At 44.6% G+C, this 25,511-nt stretch overlaps 1 long non-coding RNA gene across 1 annotated transcript; it reads right to left on the reverse strand.

Annotated features, from left to right (window-relative positions):
• Positions 1-7,555: 7,555 nt before the first annotated feature.
• LOC123327983 lies at positions 7,556-25,133 on the reverse strand. The gene is made up of 3 exons (XR_006542651.2): positions 23,368-25,133; positions 22,188-22,284; positions 7,556-7,746 (listed from the first exon to the last, which is right to left on the reverse strand). It is a non-coding gene; the product is annotated as an uncharacterized LOC123327983 (long non-coding RNA).
• Between the last annotated feature and the right edge of the window lie 378 nt (positions 25,134-25,511).

The raw sequence follows: 25,511 nt of genomic DNA on the forward strand, positions 1-25,511 counted from the left end.
ACCACCACACTTTCTGTGCAATGTCAGGCACACATGGGTTCAAGCAAAGCACTGAGCCCATTCACCCCTGACTGCTGCTTTCCCGGCAGAGCCACAAAGCAGATCCCTCAGCCTGTCTTCCCTGTTACTTTCACTTTTCCTCCCTTGGTCTGGATTGATTCACAGGAGTCTGGGAGTTGCCTCTGAGTCATTCTAAAAAGTGCCTCCGTGTTTCAGGGTATTGCCAAAGGGTGAGTCACCAGGTTGGTTCCAGTAGTCTCTTTCTCTCCTATCTTTTCCTGCCCGAGTCCCATGGTGTCTAGCCTCACACTTTGTGCCCTAGCTGCATGCTCAGGCGCTACCTCTCACTGTTTGACCCGATTGTTGGGGTGATTGGCCATCTGTGCCATTAGTCACATGGTGTCTCAGTTTCAGGGAGGGCTCCCTGGGACAAAAGGGATTCCTTTCTATGGCTGGTGACTCTCAGCACCCCCATTCTATGGCATATAGGCTAAGAATGGGTTTTGGAGAGGGAGGAAGAGTCCCTCAGACTCACCTCTCAGCTACATTCTAGGGAACTGGAAAAAAATTTTGATGCTGAAAACCTCAAAAAGAAAAGGCTCATTTTCTTTTCCTAGCCCCAACACAAATTGAGGGGCCAAAGAAAAATGGCCTCTTAATGGCACACTAAACTCCTTCATGGCGGGAAGTCAGAATCCAAATCTGAAAGACTCATGTTGTATGTGTCTTTCTGTGGCTGCCTTATCTCCCCATCCCCTACTCTGTCTGTAATCAGAAGCCTGAAAAAACTCTCTGAACGTTCTAAAAAAATCTCCTTCTAACTTCTCCTACCTCTCAGGGCGTGTGGTGAGGAAGGAAGGGAAACCAAGCTTTCCCCACTCCTGCAAGTTTTCTTACTCCTTCCGATTCTTCTGATCAAACGAAGACCCCACCTCCCCAGAGGGTCAACCTCTCCGGGGACAACATCTTATCAGTCAGTCTGCACCTGTCATCAGAACCAATCTGAGCACTTTCTGATTTAAATGTTAGCTATGAGGTCATGATGCAGAAAGACTGGTCATAATATTCTTCAGACTCTGGAGAAAACTGGTCAAAATGAAACCTTTTTGAAATTACAAAACCGGTTCTTTTTGCATGTGCAATTGGAGAAAGCTAGCTTGTTAAAATACTTCTTTCAGACTTCTGACCTTCAGAAACATGCCTAGGAAAAAACCTGAAGTTAACTGTTATCACATCCTTGACATACACGGCCCACACTGCCTGAGATTTCAGTCTTGGACAAATTAGTAGAACTCCAAGCCAAGGAAGAAAATACAAGGGCAAAGAGACATTTTAAATCTCAAGTGGAAAACTATGAGATCTCTTTCCATGTGGAGTAATCTATGTCTCAGTGTGCATCTTTGTCTTTGAATTCTATTGCTGAGGTTATTTTGTAAATGAGTTCTAATTTAACGGGCCTAAAGAAAAGTGCTTACAAATCAAACAATTCTAAATACAGAGAAATTAAGCTGAATGAATTTTAGGTTCACATGAACTGGGAAATATTCAATGTTAAATTAATACCTGGTATTAATGTTTGCTAATCTAATTAATATGGACAGGTCTTAAGAATCATCAACAATAAGTATAACATTCTTCTTACATCTATTGCAAATTTGTCAACAGGGAAAGTCACTTTACGTGAAGAAACTTTTAAGGAAAGAAAATGAAAAGAAAAGAGCTCTGGGTGATTTCTGTTTACCAACCTACAGAGTGCTAATATAAAGAACAGTTCATGGTTGCTTAAGAAAAGTAGGGTGCATAGTAAAGATTTCTTAAGATGTTGACTGCCTTTGAAATCTTTTGTTACTTTGACTAAGTGAATAACTATTGTACCACAGTGAATATAACCTGGTATCAGACTGGAATTTGGTTTTCTCTCTCCTAAGAGGACAAAGTTTTCTTGGAATGTGGCTTTTGATAACAGACTGTGTGAATTTCCTTACCTTTAAGTGATTTATATTTGTTTTTAAAATCTTTTGTTACTTTGGTAAAGTAAAGAAGCATTACTTCACAATGGTTTATGAAGACTATGGCACATGTGGATAAAGTTCATTCCTCTTCTACAAAAATTAAGACTTTTGCCGTATTGATGTCTTTAAAACATGGCAACAGTCTACTCCTAAGTCAGGAAATTTAAAATGGGTAAATCAAACAGTCAGGGCCATGGGAAATCTACGACAGCTGCTTGGCTTTTCCCCGCTCCCTGACGAACCTCATTGTTGTTTTTTTTTGTTTTTTTGTTTTTTTTGCCTGCACAGGGTTAATGCCCTCACGGTGCAGAAAAAACGGTTAACAATGTGTCTTCCACTTGGGATATGCTTTCTATAATCGCCAGTGAGCAAGGCCTCTACTTCTCTGGACCATCACACAAGCCTTAACAAAAACTTTACAAACTTCTTTAAACTATCATCCTCAATTATCAGGCAAGGGCAACAGCTGCTGCTGCTAAGTCGCTTCACTCATGTCCTACTCTGTGGGACCCCATAGACAGAACAAAGATTAATTACAGAGGATTAAATGAACTGCTAAATATGGTTGCAACTTTCATGACTTTTTGTCTGATATTTTACCGGCTTCTAATCTTTGTGGGGTTTTTTTTTTTTCCCAGATATAAAAAAGCTCTTCTCCTCAAGTTACTTATGGTTTAAAACAATTTGGCATTTTACACCTGTGGGTAAAATTAAAACATTTTCCTTTACTCTCTGCCTTGTCCCTCCAGAAACTAGAGACACTTGGGTTCTGAAAAACCTCATCAAATAAATAAAAAGACTGTCTCCTAAAAAATACAGATATCTCAAAATATTTGGGGGACCGATACAAGAGAAAAATCTGATGGCAGGCCTTTGGCATGACCTTCTTGGCATTGAGAGGCCTTTGGGAATTTAGTCTGAGACTCCTGAAAGATTATGCCAGAGTCAATACAAAAAAAGCCTATATGGTCAGTGGACCAAATTTATTTTTAGAACAAACTAGTCGGCTATGTTTAATAAAAGAGCATAATTTTAGAAAAAATTATGTTTCACTAAATATTAAATTCTAGTTTTATTAATTAAGGTCTGTGCTACTAAGACTCACTTCCCAGGCAGTCCTTTGCTGTTATGTTATACTGTTAACAATATTTAACTAAATTATTAAAGGGATACTCTAAGTCGTGGGGTTTTTTTTTCCCCCTAATGCCTAACTTCATCATCAACCTTCGGGTAAAAGCAGATGCTTCACCATTTACAACCAGGAGATTAACACCAGGCTATAGTTACTTAAGCCGAAGAATTGATGCTTTTGAACTGTGGTATGGAGAAGACTCTTGAGAGTCTTTTAGACTGTAAAGAGTTCCAAGCAGTCAATTCTAAAGGAGATTAGCCCTGGGTGTTCTTTGGAAGGACTGATGCTAAAGCCGAAACTCCACTACTTTGGCCACATCATGCGAAGAGTTGACTCATTGGAAAAGACTCTGATATTGGGAGGGATTTGGGGCAGGAGAAAAAGGGGACAACAGAGGATGAGATGGCTGGATGGCATCACCGACTCGATGGACATGGGTTTGAGTGAACTCTGGGAGCTGGTGATGGACAGGGAGGTCTGGCGTGCTGCGATTCATGGGGTCGCAAGAGCCGGACACAACTGAGCGACTGAACTGAACTGAATAGTTACTTAACAGACTAAGTTAGATGACCTAGGGTATCCTGGACTATACCTAATAAAATTCTTAAATTCTTGCTTCTGACACTACTCCTGCTGGCTCCTTTCCTTTCATTGCCTGGTTTACAAAATTGTTGCTTGCACTACCAAGTGTGTGTGGCTGAGCCTCTGATAAAACGATGATGTATATATATAAATATACAGTTCCATACGAAATCAATAGCCTCCCTGGTGGCTCAGTGGTAAAGAATCTGCCTGCCAGTGCAAGAGACGAGGGTTCAATTCTCAGTTGGGAAGTTCCCCGAGAAGGAAATATCAATGCATTCCAGTATTCCCACCTGGGAAATGCCATAGACAGAGGAGCCTCTGCTGGGCTACAGTCTATAGGGTCACAAAAGAGTGGGCACAACACAGGGATTAAACTACACACATGAGATCGCTGATTGTAATAATGTGAGTGTAGACATGGGAAGAAGCAACAGAGGGAATATTTTCCTGGACCATAAGAGATTACTAGTAAGACAGGTATGGTCCAGAACTTTTGCTACTTTCATGGCCTAATCCAGTAACAGCACACTGACTTGCCTATCAGCTGAATCTCTGCCAAACCAGCAAACGAGCATTCCTAGCACCATAGGACCAATGGTCATAAGATGCTCCCAACCATGGTCAAATTTTTGGCCATGAAGGGGCCCTGCCAACTGGACTCTGGCACGTGCTGGCTGCCTCTACAAAACTTACATCATAGCCACTGCAGCAGCTTGCCGGGAGCCGGCGAGAGACATTCCACTCGTGACAAAGGTCATGAGGAAGGGGGCTCGGCATACGCAAAGGCGGGATCGAGCCTCGGGAGTGCCCCCGGATATTCTCGAGCATCTACCCCCCAAAAAACCAGAGTCTGCCTACTTTATTGCTTTGTGCTCTCACCTCTGACTTTACTGGGGGCTGTCCCCCACCACCATCTCACTCTCTCTGTCAAAGAGTTAACTTACAGCTCCAATTAATAAAGTTCCTGGGCAATTAGGAGTGTTTAAATCCAAACCCCTCAGATGGCTCTCTAACTCGCCTGACAAGTTTACCCGGACACCTACAGCTATGCATACGATTGTTTACAGTCTCCCAGCCTCCAGAGGCACGGGAAGCTTAAGATATTCAAATAGCTTAGAGCCTCTCAGAGAATTAGAAACTGTCAGAATAAAGCTAGTAAAAGATTTCATTGATGAGCCAATGTTTGTTGCCAAGTTTTCACATCCCTTGAATTGTATCCTTGAATGTGCATTAATTAATATAGTTGGTATGTAGAAAAAATAAGTAGTGGCCTGGTGTTAGTAACTTTAGACCCTTAAGGTAGTAAATTCTTTCCTTTGTAAACCCATTACACATCCACCCTATAGGAACGTAATCTTATCTTCGGAAGATGGCGCCAAACCTTAGAATAATTACTCTTAGAGAAAATAAGTCTTTGTTGATAAGTCCTTGTCAAGAGTCATAAAATGTTAATAGGCCTCTGGCCAGAAGATGATGTAAATCACCTAAACCATTTGTATACGATAAATCTGCAGGAAAGAAACCCTGGTTTTTGATAAGCATCAAAGACTGCTGATTTTGCATCCCCTATTGTCCTCTATGTGTAACTTAGGGTATAAAAGCCCCTGTTGAAAATAAAGCTATGGGCCTTGCTCACCAATGCTTGGTCTCCCCATGTCATTCTTCCCTTTAACTTCTAGCTGAGTGTCCATCTGGAGCGTGGATGTCCTCTGCGACCATTTATTTGCCTGGGCTTCTAAGACCCACTCGAGAAGGTGTCTAAGGTGGGGCACCTTCCGCTATTCGAGAGGGCGCCTGCGGCCTCCGTGGTCAGAGCTAACCTGGTGTCACGGGTTATATTGATTTTCCGCGTAAACCAAGCCACTCAGCTTCTTTTCTCCACTGAATTTTCCTACTGAGCTATCCTCATTCTATTCCTCTTTATTATATCTAATTAACATTTGAATAGGCCGCCTAGCCGTCTCTCCTTCGAAGACCCTGGATCAGCCGGGGCTGGACCCCGGCAGCAGCTAACCTTCAGCACCTCCTGAAAGGAGCTCAAAGTGGAAATCAGAAATTAGGCAGTGTGCTCTGGGGAAAAACAAAAAAAACAATAAGGGGCTAACAGGCCTTCAGATGATTAGACATTTTCAGGTAAAGATTTTCATGCATGTAACCCAGGGAACATTTTCCTTTCCACTGTGGGGGGAGGCGCATGTATGCTGAGCTCACACACATGAAAAAGAGGCCTTGAGATGGGGGTAAGCTGGCTCCATATGAGTCGGAGTGGAGTGTAATTGGGGGCTTGGTGTTACTGGCTACTGGGACTCCCAGCCGACCTCCACATGGATCAGAGGGTCCCAATTTGCCCCTGTGGATGCTGGAAACAGCATAGACTTAAAAAGTGGGGTTTTTTTTGTCCCCAGACCAGTAATTGTGCAAAAAGTGTGGGGTGACCAGAGATGTTTAGTGAGACCCATCCTGTAGAAATGAAAGTACTGTCGGTATCTATGATTAAAGAGGGGTTTGTCTGGCATCTGTAGTTTGAAAACCAAAAAGCTGAGATATTTCGGAGGGCTAGTTTTTTTGTGTTTAACTGCTGCTTGGATAGTTTGGTTGGTGCTGTTCCAATGTTGTTTACTCACTGGGGGAAAAGTCAGGATGAAAGTATGGTTGCACGGTGTGGAGATGTTACCATAGAATACCCCAACGGGTGACCACCCTGAAAATAGAGGGGGTATATGGGAGCCTTGGTTAGGTTCGTTAGGATGCTTCCGGGTTGTGGGGTTGACAGAATGACAGGAATAAAATTTAGGCATTCTCGTAGGACCTGAAGAAAGATAGACTCCATATGATCTAACTTAAAGCTTGTGGTCCTAGGATCAAATTATGCATCTGGGTAAGATGAGACATTAGACTGAGTTTCTACTGGCCAGAGTAATACTGTCTGAAGGCTAGTTCCAGAGATGCATAGTCAGTAGAAGGATGGGTTGTGGGCAGTAGCTAAGGTCTATAAATACTCCTCTGGGTCTAAGGAATGTTGGGAGGGTTTAGCTTGTGTGATGGAACAGAGGAAGGGTAAGGTGAGAGTGAGAGTGAGTTTGTTGTTGTTCAGTCGCTCAGTCGTGTCCAACTCTTTGGGACCCCATGGACTGCAGCACACCAGGCTTCCCTGTCCTTCACTATCTCCCAGAGTTTGCTCAAACTCATCTCACATCCATTGAGTCAATGATGCCATCCAACCGTCTCATCTCATCCTCTGTCACCCCTTTCTCCTCCTACCCTCAATCTTCCCCAGTATCAGGGTCTTTTCCAGTGAGTCGGCTCTTCATGTCAGGTGGCCAAAGTACTGGAGCTTCAGCTTCAGCATCCTTCCAGTGAATATTCAGGGTTGATTTCCTTTAGAACTGACTGGTCTGAACATGGGACTCTCAACAGTCTTCTCCAGCACCACAGTTCAGAAGCATCAGGCGTTCGGCACTCAGCCTTCTTTATGTTTCATCTCTCACATCTGTACGTGACTAATGGAGTAACCATAGCTTTGACTATACAACCTTTTGTTGGCAAAGTGATGTCTCTGCTTTTTAATACACTGTCTAGGTTTGTCATAGCTTTTCTTCCAATAAGCAAGTGTCTTTTAATTTCATGGCTTCAGTCACGGTCCTCAGTGATTCTGGAGCCCAACAGTGAGTTTGAGGGGCATTTAGTCAAGAATGATGCCTGGTGTAGGCCTCAGAAAGACCAGACAACCAAGGCTAGGTACCACAGGTGTGAGACAGGATCATCCACAGGAGGGCACAAGACTGGAAGAAAGAAAGGACAATCACGATATCAGCAGCACAACATGGGCAGTTGATCATGTATTTATTTAAAGAGTTCGATTGTTACTTATCTTTGGTCCTTTTGAAGAGGAATTTAAGGTCTTCAAGTGGTTCAGAGGCGTAGGATGCTGGAGTGCCTGAGTCTTGAGAGGGCAGTTTCCAAGGCTCCCCCCACCAAAGTGGTGAATCTGGCTGGAGATTCCTGAAACCTTGATGGCTGTAGGTGAGGAAAGGAAGACTGGAAGATGTCCCTTTCAAATAGGAACCAGCTGGGACTTGGGAGAACTGTCCTTCCAAGTTCCATTAAGGACTCTATCCCCAAGTTGATATAGAATGGCTGAATGAGGGCTAGGAGGGTTGGCTTCTGGGCCAAATTCCCTAATGGCCTGTTAGAACACTGAGAGTTTGGTTACATAATACTATAGCCCTAGGGCGTCCCTGTCCATAAGGAGGTCTGATGTTAGAAAGAATGTATGTGGACTCAATCTGAGGGATACTTTGGAGTTATTCTACTGCTAAGGAGGGCAATAGGTAACAGGGTTACCCAAACTTGTTTAGTTTCCCGGATTAGTTTTTCGAGAATGTTTTGAGGAAATGATTGGCTCTTTCTCCCTTTCCTGAGGATTGAGGCCTCCAGGAGTAATGCAGAGCAAAACTTGTCAAGGGCTTTGGCAATGGGCTTCCCTGACAGCTCAGTTGGTAGAGAATCCGCCTGCAATGCGGGAGACCTGGGTTCGATCCCTGGGTTGGGAAGATCCCCTGGAGAAGGGAAAGGCTATGCACTCCAGTATTCTTGCCTGGAGAATTCCATGGACTGTATAGTCCATGGGGTCGCAAAGAGTCATACATGACTGAGCGACTTTGCTGTCTGTACAGCAAACAAGAGCATTTCCTCACCCCATATACAAAAATAAACTCAAAATGGACTAAAGACCTATTAGGTAGGTAGAATAGGGGAAAGGAGTCCAAAATGGCGGTGGCTACAAGACAAAGAAGGGAAAAGCTTGTGAAAATAGAACAAAAGAAGGTCCAAGGACCAGAGTGAGGACCTCAGGTAAAACAAACAACACTCCCGGCTGGCCCAATTTACATGGGACAGGCCTAGGGAGACATAAACATATAAAAAGAGGAGCCAAAGTTAGCTCGCTCTCTCTCCCGCGAGCTGGGGCATTCTTCTCTTCCCGTCTTTGGATCGACGTGCCCTCACGCCTCGAAGATGGATTTTCCTGCTCTCTTCTAAATAAAATACAGCTGTAACACTGAGCTGTAGCACTGGTTTGTCTAAGAGCTGTAACACGGTGGTTTCGCGACCTGAGAGCTATAACACGGTCTATCCAAGACCGGAGAGCTGTGACATTCCGAGGAGGCTTTCATGTCCGTCATTCCAATCTTTGTTGTGACAAGACAAAGAACCAAGGAACATACATGACATCTATGGTGCCGTGACTCGGGTTTAACCTGGCTGAAACAAACTCCGCGCGGAAGGGGCCAAGCACAGCAGGAGCCCACTCAGTGACACTCCCACAGTAGAAGCCTAACGGGAAGAAAACCCAGCGCAGGGGAAGGCCCATTGTGCTGGAAACCAGGACAGTGAAAAACGAATTCAGCAGAAAGCTCACACGGCCCAGTCTCAGATTCCAGAAGACCTCCGGTTAAGGTAGGAGGTCCTTGCTCCTATGGCTTGAGGGACATACCTAACGAAATCTTAATTCCTTTACAATCTCTCATTCCTTGTTTCCTCAAACCTCCCGCGAACAGGCGGGTGGCAGGGGGCACAACTGAGGGACTCTGGAGAGGCTACTCCTCAGCATGCCCCAAAGGCGCTATCTGCTGAGCCCCAGTAGCTGTTACACAAGTCGGTGGGGGTTCTTCTGTCCTTTCTCTTCTCTGTGCCAAGGATCAGACCAATAAAACTGTGAGCATCGGTCAGATATTAAGCAAAATTTCCGGCAGGCTATGAAGGGGATTCCTTGGCAAGTTTTTCCTACTGCTTTTTCCTCCTGTCCTTCAGCCCTCTCCCGGGACTTGAGCCCAACCAAAACCCAGAATGGCTTTGGGTACCTAATTAAGCTCAGGCTCTGAGGTCTCATTGCAAAAATTCATTGAGAGTCAAAGTGATAAGTAAGAGGTAGACTTGTTAAGTTTCAGAGAGAGGCGCCCACTCTACAGGGTACAGGCCAAGGAATGCAGCCTGGCTAGGCCGCATTTTGCTAGCGGGGTGAATTCATATGCTAATGAGTGAGAGGATCATCCCAGCCTTTGGGGAACCATCCACTCCTCCATCTTTTGACAGTGCTTTGGAGATGTCCTGCCCCCTCTGGGTGTGTCTGTTGGCTTATAGATTGGGGATTAAGGTTTACTTGAATTTGACTTGTCATCTTGGACCCAATTGATTTTAATTGGTTTACATTATACCCTTGTGCTATGTCATTCTTTCAAAGGTTGTGCTCTGCCCCCTTCCCTCCTGTTTCATGCTCTTTTCCTGAGCCCCATCCAGACCCACAAGGTTGCCTCTACAATCTTCTGGAGAGACAACCAGAAAATAGCTGGCCTTGGAAGGGAAATACTCTATAATGTCCAAGCCCCTAATCCTACCCGGTACTGGTCACACTGGAGATCTTGGGGATGCCCAACTCCAGTCCAGGGGTCCCAGGAAGTCATCACACCTTGATCTGCCTAGGGATCTGGTCCTCAAAAAGTTGTCACGCCTCAACCTGCTCGGCGATCCGCCAGTCCCAGGGGTCCCAGAAGGTCGTCACGCCTCGACTTGCCCAGGGACCCAATTCTCGGGAGGCTGTCATGCCTCCACCTGCCCAGGGATTCGATCTCTAAAAGGCTGTCATGCCTCAGCCTGCCTGGGGATCTGCACCCTGACCCAGGGACACCTGGCTCTCAGGTTGCAACAGTACTAGGTAGGATGAGCTTACATCACATCTATTCCCGTCCACGGTGGGCAAACTAGCAATGAGGTACAAACCCCTTAATTCTACCCAGCACTGGTCATGCTGGAGACCTTGGGGATGCTCAACTCCAGTCCGGGGATCCCAGGAGGTCATCATGCCTCGACCTGTCCAGAGACCCAATTCTCGGGAGGTCGTCACGCCTCGACCTGCCCGGGGATTCAATCTCTAGGAGGCTGTCACGCCTCAGCCTGCCTGGGGATCTGCACCCTGACCCGGGGACGCCTGGCTCTCAGGCTGCAACAGTTCTGGGTAGGATAAGCTTCAGACTCACCCCTAAGGAAGTCCACCCATGAAAATCAAAGGAGGTCTTTTTCTTTTCTCCTGTCATTACTGTCTTTCAGATGGGAAATAACCAATCCACTTCCCGGCAGAGGCCCTTGAGATGCATCCTTGATAACTGGAAGCTGTTTGACCCTCTAGCTCTAAGAAGTCGCTTGAAATTCTTTTGTGCCACTGCATGGCCACAGTATCCACTGGGGGACAAGGAACACTGGCCTGAGGATGGGACTTTAAATTACAATACCATCTTGCAATTAGAATTATTCTGCAAAAGACAAGGGAAATGGACAGAGATCCCCTATGTCCAAATTTTATTCCGACTAAAAGATATGAAAGAACTCTGTCTTAAGTATGGGATTGTTGTACGCCCTCAAAGTGAGACCACTAGGCAAATGGTGTTAGGCACAGGCAACCAAGAAAAGGAACCCCCCCCCAACCACTCCATGAAGGCTCACCTCCCACAGCTCCCAAGTTCCTTGGTGCTCCTTCCTTGTATCCAAACGTGCCCCCATATCTGGGAGCACCCCCTCCACAAAAGCCAGCTCGAGTATGTCCCTTAGTTGAAACTGGAGGAGAATTCGGACCAACCCGGGTCCATAAACCCTTCTCCTTCTTAGAACTAAGACAGATCAAACAAGACCTGGGAAGCTATACAGATGACCCAGGCAAATATATAGATATATTCCAACATATTACCTTGGCCTTTGACTTGACGTGGAAAGACATCATGGTAAGATTTAGTCAAATATTATCTGACCCTGAACATACTAGGGTCTTAAAGGAAGCCTGGAGGTATGCAACAGGGCTTCACATGTCTGGTGATAGATACCCAGTAGGGGAAACTGCAGTCCCCTCCTCCGATCCTAACTGGAATTATAATGACCCTGAGCACATCTGGGAAAGGGATCATTTTCTAATCCGTGTGAAGGCAGGACTGAAAGCAGCACAATAAAAAGTAATTAGCTATGCCTGGGTCTCAGCAATAACTCGGGAGCCCAATGAGAACCCCATTGCCTTTCTGGAAAGGCTAAAATAGCACTCAAAAAGTTTACCAATCTGGACTTAGACTCTTACGAGGGGTAGGTGATTTTAAAGGACAAATTCCTGTCCCAATGTGCATCAGATATCAGAATTAAGTTACAACAGCTACAACAGCAGGACTCGGCTGCCTCTTTAGATGAGATGGTCCAGACAGCCACCAATACCTTTTAGAACAGAGAACAGGAGAAGGAGGCCAAGGCCTAGGAGAGGGAGAGAAAGAAAGAGACAAGGCATGCCCAGATGCTGGCCCCCTTCCAGGGAAGCCCTATGGCAAACCCCGAGTCCTTGAAGGACAAGGCACTAAGCAAATGCTTAATCTGTAGACAGGCGGGGCATTGGGCCAGAGTGTCCAAACCATGACAAGTCTCCTAGAACGGCTTGCCACAAATGCCATCAACTGGGACATCGGGCAGCACTCTGTTCTCGAGACCCAAGAGCCTCAAGGTCAAGCGCCAAGCCTACCCTCACGATGGTTCAAGAGGACTGAAGCGGCCCACTCCAGCCAGCCCGCCTGTCACAGATAACCATCACGGGGCTGGAGCCAAGGGTGCAACTCCATGTGGCAGGTAGGTCCAAGAATTTCTTGGTTGACACAGGGGCTACCTACTCTGTCTTGATCTCCTACTCCGGAGCCTTCTCCTCCCAAACCTGTACCATTTTGGGTGCCACAGGAAAAGCAACTACTAACAGATTCACCCGAGCACTTCTTTGTTGCTGGGATGGCCACATATTTTCCCACCAGTTTCTGGTGGTCCCTGAGTGTCCTACTCCCTAAGAAAGGCAATGCCAAAGAATGCTCAAACTACCGCACAACTGCACTCATCTCACATGCTAGTAAAGTAATGCTCAAAATTCTCCAAGCCAGGCTTCAGCAATATGTGAACTGTGAAATTCCTGATGTTCAAGTTGGTTTTAGAAAAGGCAGAGGAACCAGAGATCAAATTGCCAACATCCGCTGGATCATATAAAAAGCAAGAGAGTTCCAGAAAAACATCTATTTCTGCTTTATTGACTATGCCAAAGCCTTTGACTGTGTAGATCACAATAAACTGTGGAAAATTCTGAAAGAGATGGGAATACCAGACCACCTGATCTGCCTCTTGAGAAATTTGTATGCAGGTCAGGAAGCAACAGTTAGAACTGGACATGGAACAACAGACTGGTTCCAAATAGGAAAAGGAGTACGTCAAGGCTGTATATTGTCACCCTGTTTATTTAACTTATATGCAGAGTACATCATGAGAAATGCTGGACTGGAAGAAACACAGCTGGAATCAAGACTGCCGGGAGAAATATCAATAATCTCAGATATGCAGATGACACCACCCTTATGGCAGAAAGTGAAGAGGAACTCAAAAGCCTGTTGATGAAAGTGAAAGTGGAGAGTGAAAAAGTTGGCTTAAAGCTCAACATTCAGAAAACGAAGATCATGGCATCCGGTCCCATCACTTCATGGGAAATAGATGGGGAAACAGGGGAAACAGTGTCAGACTTTATTTTTCTGGGCTCCAAAATCACTGCAGATGGTGACTGCAGCCATGAAATTAAAAGACGCTTACTCCTTGGAAGGAAAGTTATGATCAACCTAGATAGCATATTCAAAAGCAGAGACATTACTTTGCCAACAAAGTTTCGGCTAGTCAAGGCTATGGTTTTTCCTGTGGTCATGTATGGATGTGAGAGTTGGACTGTGAAGAAGGCTGAGCGCCAAAGAATTGATGGCTTTGAACTGTGGTGTTGGAGAAGACTCTTGAGAGTTCCTTGGACTGAAAGGAGATCCAACCGGTCCATTCTGAAGGAGATCAGCCCTGGGATTTCTTTGGAAGGAATGATGCTAAAGCTGAAACTCCAGTACTTTGGCTACCTCATGCGAAGAGTTGACTCATTGGAAAAGACTCTGATGCTGGGAGGGATTGGGGGCAAGAGGAGAAGGGGACGACAGAGGATGAGATGGCTGGATGGCTTCACTGACTCGATGGACGTGAGTTTGAGTGAACTCCGGGAGTTGGTGATGGACAGGGAGGCCTGGTGTGCTGCGATTCATGGTGTCGCAAAGAGTCGGACATGACTGAGCGACTGATTTGATCTGATACTCACTAAACTGGGGACCACCCTTGTGATGGGAAGTTTTTCAGCCCCTAGAGCTCTACAGCTCCTGGTTACTACTGAAGAACCCATTACACCTTCAATAGAGAGGGACCAAAAACTATGGGAAGACAAAATTAACCCCCAGGTGTGGGACCAGGGGATTCCTGGATGAGCCCACCAAGCTGAACCCGTCATCATTGTCCTCCAAGATCCCACTCGGTTTCCTAACCGGAAACAATATCCTCTCAAAAGAGAGGCTGGGGAGGGACTACAGCCTTTAATAAACAAATTCCTTGCTTGTGGGCTATTGGTCCCCACCAGTTCGCCATGTAACACCCCAATCCTCTCAGTAAAGAAAAAAGACGGAACCTGGCGAATGGTTCAAGATCTCCAGATCATAAATGAAGCTGTAGTCCCCCTCTATCCCACAGTACCCAATCCCTATGTAATCTTGGGAGAAATCCCACCCAGTGCCAAGTGGTTTACAGTTTTGGATCTCAAAGATGCATTTTTTTGCATACCACTGGCTAAAGAATCCCAATACCTTTTTGCCTTTGAGTGGGAGGCCCCAGGAGAAAAACACCAACAGATGACTTGGACAATATTACCTCAGGGGTTCAGAGATAGCCCCCACCTGTTTGGACAGGCCCTTAGCCGGGATCTCCTAGATCTGGACCTGGGACCTAATGGGAAAATATTACAATATGTAGATGACCTACTAATCTGCTCTCCAGAGGAGAAAAGTGCCCAACAACATACAATTCAGGTTCTAAACTTCTTGGCAGAAAGGGGATATAAAGTCTCCTGTGCTAAGGCACAGATGGTCAAGACAAAGGGGCTTACCTGGGAGTTCAGATTACACACGGGCCCAGGAGGCTGTCCTCTGATCGGGTACGAGGAATCCTCCAGTTGTCCTCCCCCATGACTCAAAAACAATTGCGAGCTTTCCAGGGGCTAACTGGGTATTGTAGAATCTGGATACCCAACTATGGTCTAATTGCCCTGCCCTTATATGAAAGCTTAAAGGGACGAGATGATTCAATCCCACTGATGTGGGGAACTCCTCAAAAGGAGGCAGAGGCTACACTAAAACAGGCCTTAAGTCAGGCACCTGCCTTGAGGTTGCCAGACCCAGAAAAAGCATTCCAACTTTATGTCCATGAAAGAAAGGAAATAGCCTTGGGAGTGTTAACTCAGAGGTTGGGATCTGAGCCCCAGCCTGTAGCTTACTTATCCAAGAGGCTCGGTCCAACCACCCGAGGCTGGCCCCCCTGCCTTTGAAGTCTTGCAGCTATTGCAATCATGCTAGAAGATGCTTTAAAACTCTCCTTTGGGGGCAAACTAACTATTTTTATCAGCCACCAAGTAAAACAACTCCTAAACGGGAGAGGCCATTTATGGATGTCTGATCAAAGAATCCTCAGATATCAAGTAATGCTTGATCCAGGCCTCACTATATGCCCTTGTGAGGTTCTTAACCCAGCCACCCTCCTGCCTATCCCCGAGGGCTCTCTCCCCTTTCACTCTTGTCTAGAAACCTTGGACCACTACACAAAACCCCGAGAGGGATTGTCAGAAGATCCTCTGACTAATCCTGAGGAAATCTGGTACACTGATGGAAGCAGCTTTGTCTTGGATGGAAGAAGAGCCGGGTATGCAGTAGTCTCCAATTTTGAGACCATAGAGGCTAAGCCTCTACCACCAGGTACTTCAGCCCAATTAGCTGAGCTCATAGCCCTGCCTCGAGCTTTAGAGCTGGGAAAAGGAAAAAGAATAGCCATTTACACTGACTCCAAGTATGCCTTTCTGGTGCTACATGCACATGTGGCTATTTGGAAAGAAAGGGGCCACTTTACCACCCGAGGGTCCCCAATCAAATATGGTGATCAGATTCTTCAACTCTTGGAGGCAGTCCATCTGCCCACTGAGGTTTCAGTCTCCCACTGTAAAGGACACCAAAAAGGGAACACAGAAGTGGCACGAGGGAACCAAGCATCTGATCAGGCAGCTAGGAGAACAGCATTACAGAACCATGACCTAATAGGGGTTGCCACCTTAGTTCCACAGACTAATTTGCCAGAAACTCCTTCATATACTGAAGATGAGACTCTTAAAGCTAAGAGCGAGGGCTTTCAAGAAGATCATATGGGGTGGTTCCAAAAGGAGGGACTCCTTTTTCTGCCTGGGAACCTCCAATGGAAGTTGGTTAACTCCTTACATGCTACCACTCATTTGGGGGAAAAGTCCCTTCAAAGATTACTAGAAAGGTCCTTCAGAAGAACAGGCTTCCAAACAACTATAAGACAGGTGGTCTCCTCTTGTCCCACTTGCCAACTAAACAACCCCCAAGGAGCCTGAAGACCCCAGCTGGCCCAGCCCATCCAACGACGTGGGGCCTACCCAGTAGAGGACTGGCAGATGGACTTCGCCCAGATGCCAGTTTCTCAAGGGTATAAATACCTATTAGTCATGATAGATACATTCACAGGATGGATTGAAGGCTTTCCCACCTGGACTGAGAAGGCTGAGGAGGTGGTAAAAAAACTGCTCCATGAAATCATTCCAAGATTTGGTCTGCCCAGGTCATTACAAAGTGACAATGGGACATCATTTACTTCTAAGGTCACCCAAGGGGTCTCGAGCGCACTGGGCATTACTTATTATCTCCATTGTGCCTGGAGGCCGCAATTTTCAGAAAAACTAGAAGGAGCCAATCAATTCTTAAAATCAGCGATAAAAAAGATAACCCAGGAGACCTCCCTGGGATGGAAGGAGGCTTTACCAATAGCTCTCCTCCACACCCGTATTGCCCCTAAGGAACAGGTTGGTCTTAGTCCTTATGAGATGCTATATGGGAGACCTTTTGTTTATGTCAATGACCTCTTCCTAGATCCAGAGGTTCAGACCCTCCAGTCTTATACCGAGGCCATTGGGCAATTCCAACAGGATATATGCTTGTGGGGTATGAACCAGGACCCAAAAGATTCTAAGGAGTCACCACTATATGCTCCAGGGACTCAAGTCCTAATTAAAGTCTGGAAAGATGGGTCCCCAAAGGCTCAACTCCAGCCCACATGGAAGGGCCCCTACCCTGTAATACTTTCTACCCCCACAACAGTCAAGGTACCAGGACATGACTCCTGGATTCACTACTCACGAGTCAAGCCATGGAAGAAAACAGAAGAGGATACTCAATACACCTGTGAGCCCCTGGGAGATCTCAGATACCTATTCAGAACTACCAATGAGTGTCATTCTAATGAACACCCCCAAAACCTGGTTTCTGGAGATAAGATTTCTCAGGATAACTCTAAGGAGCCAACACAGCTTGACAGAGATTGTACTCCAAAACAGACAGGAGATAGATCTTCTGATCCCTGAACAAGGAGGGACTTGAGCCATCCTGACCATGTGAGTTTAAAATTGACTGATGTCTCTACTAGTGCTTGTTATGCTATATTGATGATGCTTATGATTATTCCATGTACTCTCAATTGTCTTACCTGTTTTGTCTCTGCCCAGGTCAACAAGCTACAACACGCAGTGCCAGTTCAACAAAGACATAAAACTACAGCTGACCACGAAAAATATCACACACCCTTAGATGGACAGGAGGCCCAATACCCCTAGCCATCCCAGTAGAGCAGGAAATAGCCAAAAAGACCTCGATGCCCCTATTCCCAAAGAATTGGGCCTCCCATCTCCTGAGGGTTTGGAAATGTTAGGTAGGTAGAATAGGGGAAAGGAGTCCAAAATGGCGGTGGCTACAAGACAAAGAAGGGAAAAGCCCGTGAAAATAGAACAAAAGAAGGTCCGAGGACCAGAGTGAGGACCTCAGGTAAAGCAAACAACACTCCTGGCTGGCCCAATTTACATGGGACAGGCCTAGGGAGACATAAACATATAAAAAGAGGAGCCAAAGCTAGCTCGCTCTCTCTCCCGCACACTGGGGCGCTCTTCTCTTCCCGTCTTTGGATCGACATGCCCTCACGCCTTGAAGATGGATTTTCCTGCTATCTTCTAAATAAAATTGAGCTGTAACACTGATTTGTCTAAGAGCTATAACACGGTCCTTTCACGACCTGAGAGCTATAACATGGTCTATCCAAGACCTGAGAGCTGTGACGCTCCATCATTGCAAATCTTTGTTGTGATGAGACAAGGAACCGAGAAACATACGCTCGCGTGACAGCCCTAAACCAGAAACCATAAAACACTTAAAAGAGAACATGGGCATACACTCCTTGAAAAATATCACAGCAGTATTCTTTTGGATCTGTCTCCTAAGGCAAAAGAAACACAAGCACAAATAAATAAATGGGGCCTAATTAAACTTAAAAGCTTTTGCATAGCAAAGTAAACTATTCACAAAACTAAAAGACAATCTACTGTATGGGAAAAATTATTTGGAGATGCCAGATGGTCAACACCGAAATCAGATTGATTACATTCTTTGCAGCCAAGCTCTATACAGTCAGCAAAAGTAAGACCGGGAGCTGACTGTGGCTCAGATCATGAACTTCTTATTGCAAAATTCAGACTTAAATTGAAGAAAGTAAGGTAAACCACTAGACCATTCGGGTATGACCTAAAGCAAATCCCTTATGATTATACAGTGGAAGTGAGAAATAGATTTAAGGGACTAGATCTGATAGACAGACTGCCTGAGGAACTATGGACGGAGGTTCATGACATTGTACAGGAGACAGGGATCAAGACCATCCCCATGGAAAAGAAATGCAAAAAAGCAAAATGGCTGTCTGGGGAGGCCTTACAAATAGCTGTGAAAAGAAGAGAAGTGAAAAGCAAAGGAGAAAGGAAAGATATAAGCATCTGAATGCAGTCTTCCAAAGAATAGCAAGGAGAGATAAGAAAGCCTTCCTCAGCAATCAATGCAAAGAAATAGATGAAAACAACAGAACGGGAAAGACTACAGATTTCTTCAAGAAAATCAGAGATACCAAGGGAACATTTCATGCAAAGATGGGCTCGATAAAGGATAAAAAAGGTATGGACCTAACAAAAGCAGAAGATATTAAGAAGAAATGGCAAGAATACACAGAAGAACTGTACAAAAAAGATCTTCACGACCCAGATAATCACGATGGTGTGATCACTGACCTAGAGCCAGACATCCTGGAATGTGAAGTCACGGCCTTAGGAAGCATCACTACGAACAAAGCTAGTGGAGGTGATGGAATTCCAGTGGAGCTATTCCAAATCCTGAAAGATGATGCTGTGAAAGTGCTGCACTCAATATGCCAGCAAATTTGGAAAACTCAGCAGTGGCCACAGGACTGGAAAAGGTCAGTTTTCATTCCAATCCCAAAGAAAGGCAATGCCAAAGAATGCTCAAACTACCACATAATGGCACTCATCTCACACGCTAGTAAAGTAATGCTCAAAATTCTCCAAGCCAGGCTTCAGCAATACGTGAACTATGAACTTCCAGATGTTCAAGCTGGTTTTAGAAAAGGCAGAGGAACCAGAGATCAAATTGCCACTGGATCATGGGAAAATCAAGAGAGTTCCAGAAAAACATCTATTTCTGCTTTATTGACTATGCCAAAGCCTTTGACTGTGTGGATCACAATAAACTGAGGAAAATTCTGAAAGAGATGGGAATACCAGACCACCTGACCTGCCTCTTGAGAAACCTATATGCAGGTCAGGAAGCAACAGTTAGAACTGGACATGGAACAACAGACTGGTTCCAAATAGGAAAAGGAGTATGTCAAGGCTGTATATTGTCACCCTGTTTATTTAACTTATATGCAGAGTACATGAGAAACGCCGGGCTGGAAGAAGCACAAGCTAGAATCAAGGTTGCTGGGAGAAATATCAATAATCTCATTATGCAGATGACACCACTCTTATGGCAGAAAGAGAAGAGGAACTCAAAAGCCTGTTGATGAAAGTGAAAGAGGAGAGTGAAAAAGTTGGCTTAAAGCTCAACATTCAGAAAACGAAGATCATGGCATCTGGTCCTATCAATTCATGGGAAGTGGATGGGGAAACAGTGGAAACAGTGTCAGACTTTATTTTGGGGGGCTCCAAAATCACTGCAGATGGTGACTGCAGCCATGAAATTAAAAGACGCTTACTCCTTGGAAGGAAAGTTATGACCAACCTAGATAGCATATTCAAAAGCAGCGACATTACTTTGCCAACAAAGGTCCATGTCAAGGCTATGGTTTTTCCAGTAGTCGTGAATGGATGTGAGAGTTGGACTGTGAAGAAAGCTGAGCACCAAAGAATTGATGCTTTTGAACTGTGGTGTTGGAGAAGACTCTTGAGAGTCCCTGGACTGCAAGGATATCCACCAGTCCATTCTAAAGGAGATCAGTCCTGGGTGTTCTTTGGAAGGAATGATGCTAAAGCTGAAACTCCAGTACTTTGGCTTCCTCATGCAAAGAGTTGACTCATTGGAAAAGACTCTGATGTTGGGAGGGATTGGGGTCAGGAGGAGAAGAGGACGACAGAGGATGAGATGGCTGGATGGCATCACCGACTCAATGGACATGGGTTTGGATGAACTCCGGGAGTTGGTGATGGACAGGGAGGCCTGGCGTGCTGCAATTCATGGGGTCCAAAAGAGTCGGACACAACTGAGTGATTGAACTAACTGAACTCAAAGACAATCTACTGAATGGGAAAAATTATTTGGAGATGCAATGATGGATAAGGGATTATTATGCAAAGTATATAATAACTCAATATCAAATAGAAAACCAAACGACCCAATTAGAAAATGGGCAGAAGACCTGAATAGACACTTCTCCAAGAAAGACACACACATGGCCAATATGCATATGAAAAGGTGTTGAACATCGCTAATCATTAAGGAAATTTAAATCAAAACTACAATGAGATATGACTTCATGAACCTCTCAGAAGAGCTATCATCAAAAAGACAACAAGTGTTAGTGAGGATACAGAGGAAAGGGAAGCGTTGTGCACTGTTGTTAGGAATGTAAATCGGTACACTAAGGAAAACAGTAGGGAGGATTACCAGAAAATTAAAAGTAAATGCACCACATGATCCGGCAACTCCACACCTGGGTATATAGAAGAAGAAAAGGAAAACACTAAATCAAAAGGCCATCAGCTGACTTTTCTGTGGAAACTTTGGAGGCAGAAGGGAGTGGCATCTGGCATCAGATATTTAAAGGATAGCAACTTTCAGTGAATATAATCCATAAAAATATTGAATCACTATGCTGTATACCTGAAAACAATACAATAACTCAATTACACTTCAGTTAAAAAATAGGAAATCACCTATTCTTTTCATGGTGAATTGACTTCAAGCTGAGTTCAAGCGTACTTGTATTTTTTTGAATATTCCTGAGTGCACTAATTTTTTAAAAATCCTTCAGTGTTGCATACATCACATTTATGCAATAGGACAGTCTTCTCTTCTAAATGTTAATGTCCTTATTACTGGTTCCAACTTCAAGATATGACCCACAAAAAGAGAAATCAGGCGACATAAATTGCTCATGGTAACTTCCTTAGTTTGAGTTGAGTTCATTTACAGGCAATTCAATGCAGAAATGATTTTTGAAAGCAGAAAGATGTATGAAAGAGATTATGATTCATTATTCTGTAAGGAACTAAAAAAAAGCTCAAGTCAGAACTTTTTAAGTGAATCAACTTTTCGAGGTATGCTCAGCATATACAATAAAATACTCAGATTTAATCATGCAGCTTGTTGAGGTTTGACAGGATGGTAAGTACCATCCTGTCTTAGTGTGTTGAGAATACTATAATAAAATACCTTAGTCTGGGTGGGTAATAAACAAAAATATTTCTCATAGTTCTGGAGGCTAGTGAGACCAAGATCAAGACGCCAGCAAATTTAGTGTCTGGAGAACCCTTTCCTGGTTCACAGATGCACCTTCTCACTGTAAACACACAGGGCAGAAGGCTTGAAGGATCTCTCTGAGGCCTCTTGTAAAAGCACCAATCACCTCCCGAAGACCCCAGCTGCTAATACCATCACCTGGGGCGGGGGGTCGGATTTCAACATGTGGACCCTGGAGGGAAACCTTCATCTTGAACACACCCCAGTCAAGATTCAGAAGTTTCCCATCACTCCAGAAAGTTCCCTCCATCTCTCCATTCCCTCACATCAGCAAAGCACTGATTAAAATTCGATTCCCCGTACATTATTTTGGACTATTCCAGAACGTCGTACAAAGGAAGTCCTATGTACTGCTTCTCTGGTCTGCTTTCTTTCTGTTATCATATTATCTATGAGATACATCCACGATCGTACACATACCAGAAACTCGTTCAGATTTACTGACGATTTTCCCACTGAATGAATAGCCCCGTGTGTCTGCCATTCATCTGTCCAGCACTGTTTGCTTGTTTCCAGTCTGTGGAATAAATTCAAGCATAATGCTGTTATGAATATGTATATAGAATCATTGTGGTAACTTCCTATGGCTAGAATCACCAAGACACAGGGCCGGCATAATTTTAACTTTATAAGGAACTATTATCCACCCTAACATTTCTACTCAGGACACTATTGTTTTGTTCCACTCATCACCCCCAACACATCCCACGTTTGTAAAGTATGAAAGAATTTGATTCTCTCCTCAAAAGTCTGACTAAAAGAAGCTTCCACCCTCTTCTCCATTTCGTATTTTCATTACAAATTGAAGCCTTGTCTCATTTTGGTTTGAGGGCAAAAAGTCAATTACTGTCTCAAATTTGCACCAAACCCCCTGATTGGAACCACTCAGCCCAGATATGCACTCTGTTTTCCTCATTTCTGACATGTTTTGTCTTCCCTAACCCCCCTGTGTTAGGACCCCTAGCACCACTTGGCACAGCCCCTCCCCTTCATGAGGACACATTGTTATGTAAGAGCTTCCCCTCCCTCCCCCACCTCTGGGGCTGCCCAGCCTCCAGTCTGTCTCTGCTCTCCTCAGGACTAGCCTGCTGTCTAAAAGTTGCTGCTCCAGGGATAGTCTTGCCTGCCTCCCACCGCAGTGCATTTTCTTTGGTCACACACTTCCTCACTCATGGGGTGTGCCTGCACCCAGGCCCACCTGAGAGGTGATCTCTGGCTGCCTCTGCTCTGGCTATTCCTGTTTCCAACCTGCTGTTCCCATGACCCACCAGGATGGTGCTTCACTTCTTCTGAAATTGTGATTCCCAGGAAGGTGTCCCACAGAGTGAGTGGAATTGAGAGACAAGGCCAGCTCTCCTACAAGATTCGCTTCAGCGGCCAAAGACACGTGGTTCACTTGAGAGTCAAGAAGAACTTGCTGCCCAGACATTTTCCTGTTATCACCGATAACGACCAAGGTGCCATGCAGGAGAACTACCCTTATATCCCCCGAGACTGCTACTACTTTAGCTACATCGAAGGGGTTCCTGGGTCCATGGGCACCCTGGACACCTGCTATGGGGGTCTGCGTGGCATGCTGCAGCTGGACGACTTCACTTACGAAATCAAACCATTGGAGGCTTCTTCCAAATTTGAGCATCTGATTTCTCAGCTTGTGACACAGAAAATAGCAGCAGAGGATGAGAAATGTGAGGCTGAAGAGAAAGATACAAATCAAGAGTATGAGGAGGCAATGATTTCTGAAATGCCTAGAGCAGGCCCTGTGTATCTGTGGTGGCCACACAGAAAAGCCTTAAAAGTTCACTACACAATTTCTCACTCATTAGTTGTTCAGAACAGTAATGAGACGCATATAATAGAGAATATAGTGATTATAAACAACATATTGCACACCATTTGTTACCAGGGTCAACTTCAGGTTTTCATACGTGCTTTGTGCATATGGAGTCATAGAGATCAGATGAATCTCCAAAGGTTTAGAAGCCCTGCAGAGGCAAAGGCTCAGTTTGGTTTATGGAAATCTCAGAATTTTCATGCAAATATACCACATGATACTTCATTGCTTTTAACAGGACATAAAATCGCTGGGACCTCCTATTATAGCAGCCATAATGGAATATGCAACCACAATCGGGGAGCATCATATGTTTATGTCGTAAGATATCACATATTTTTAGCTGCTACTGTTGGAGCACATGGAACAGGTCTTATGGGTGCATTTCACGATGTTCCAGGTTGTTGGTGTTTTCAAAGATATCAGTGCCTCATGGCTCCTAATCCTGGTCTTCTAGATATGATAAGCAATTGTACTTTTGAGGCTATTCATCAATGGTTGCATGTGTGGGAGTTTGAACTTGTTTGAGTTCACTAAATATAGCATATAATAATTTTCCTTATGTAGCTAGACGGTGTGGTGACAAGATAACAGATAATTTTGAAGGATGTGACTGTGGCACCTTAAAAGACTGTAGTGAGGTCTCATGTTGTGAAACCAGTTGTATCCTCAGCCTTGGCAGTGACCGTGATCATGGAGATTGCTGCATGAAGTGTAAATATGCTCAACCTGGATATATGTACAGAGATGCTCTTGGTATTTGTGATCTACCAGAATACTGTAACAGGGAGACACATGATTGTCCAACTGACACTTATATCCAGGATGGAACCCCATGTTCAGCATCAGCTGTTTGTGTGAGGGCAAACTGTAGTGACTGTGATTTATACTGGTAAGCCCTCCTTTGGCTATGACATAAAACAGGCTGTCCCAGCATGCTATGACGTGTTGACTGTCAGGGGTGACCAATTTGGAAACTGTGGTGTGATGGTGATATGAGGAGGAGAAAAACCTGTACAATGTGAACAAGATGATGTTCTGTGTGGAATGCTACACTGTAGCAACGTGAAGGAAATTCCTGGTGGTGGGGAGCACACTACTTTTCATCAAATGAAGACATAGAAAGACAAGGTCTTTTTCTACAGAAAAAGCAGAAGCAGCAGCAAGGTGAAAGTTATATAATAGAGGCCACAGAATATTAGAATCTACTCAAAATCTTTCATTTCTTGGCTTCTTTTCACCAGCTTGATTTTGGAGAGAGAGCAGGGAGTGGTCTTAAGAGATCTTAGTTCCCTGCCCAGGAACTGAAACTGGGTAACCTGAGTGAAAAAATAGAAATCCTCACCACTGGACCACCAGTGACTAGAGGCTGGAAGCAATGATCCCCTGGCTCTAGCCCCCATTTGAAAGCAAGAATGCTTCAAGAATACAAAAATAAGTACAAAGTTTATTCTTAGAGACATAGCATAAGTGGGAGAGCACACAGAGAAACAGTTTGTTTATTTTTTTACACACGGGAGAAAAAAGAGAGAAATCGTGAGGTGGTCCTCTCTAACGAGGAAGCCCGCAGTACGAGGTGATTTATTTTTTTATTTTTTCTCTTTTATTTATTTATTTTTTATCATTATTTGAAATGTTCATTAAAAAATTTTTTTTTAATTTTATTTTATTTTTAAACTTTACATAATTGTATTAGTTTTGCCAAATATCAAAATGAATCCGCCACAGGTATACATGTGTTCCCCATCCTGAACCCTCCTCCCTCCTCCCTCCCCATACCATCCCTCTGGGTCGTCCCAGTGCACCAGCCCCAAGCATCCAGTATCGTGCATCGAACCTGGACTGGCAACTCGTTTCATACATGATATTTTACATGTTTCAATGCCATTCTCCCAAATCTTCCCACCCTC

The sequence above is a fragment of the Bubalus bubalis genome, chromosome 11, assembly GCF_019923935.1.
Source record: "Bubalus bubalis isolate 160015118507 breed Murrah chromosome 11, NDDB_SH_1, whole genome shotgun sequence".
In the NCBI taxonomy this organism is placed as follows: domain Eukaryota; kingdom Metazoa; phylum Chordata; class Mammalia; order Artiodactyla; family Bovidae; genus Bubalus; species Bubalus bubalis.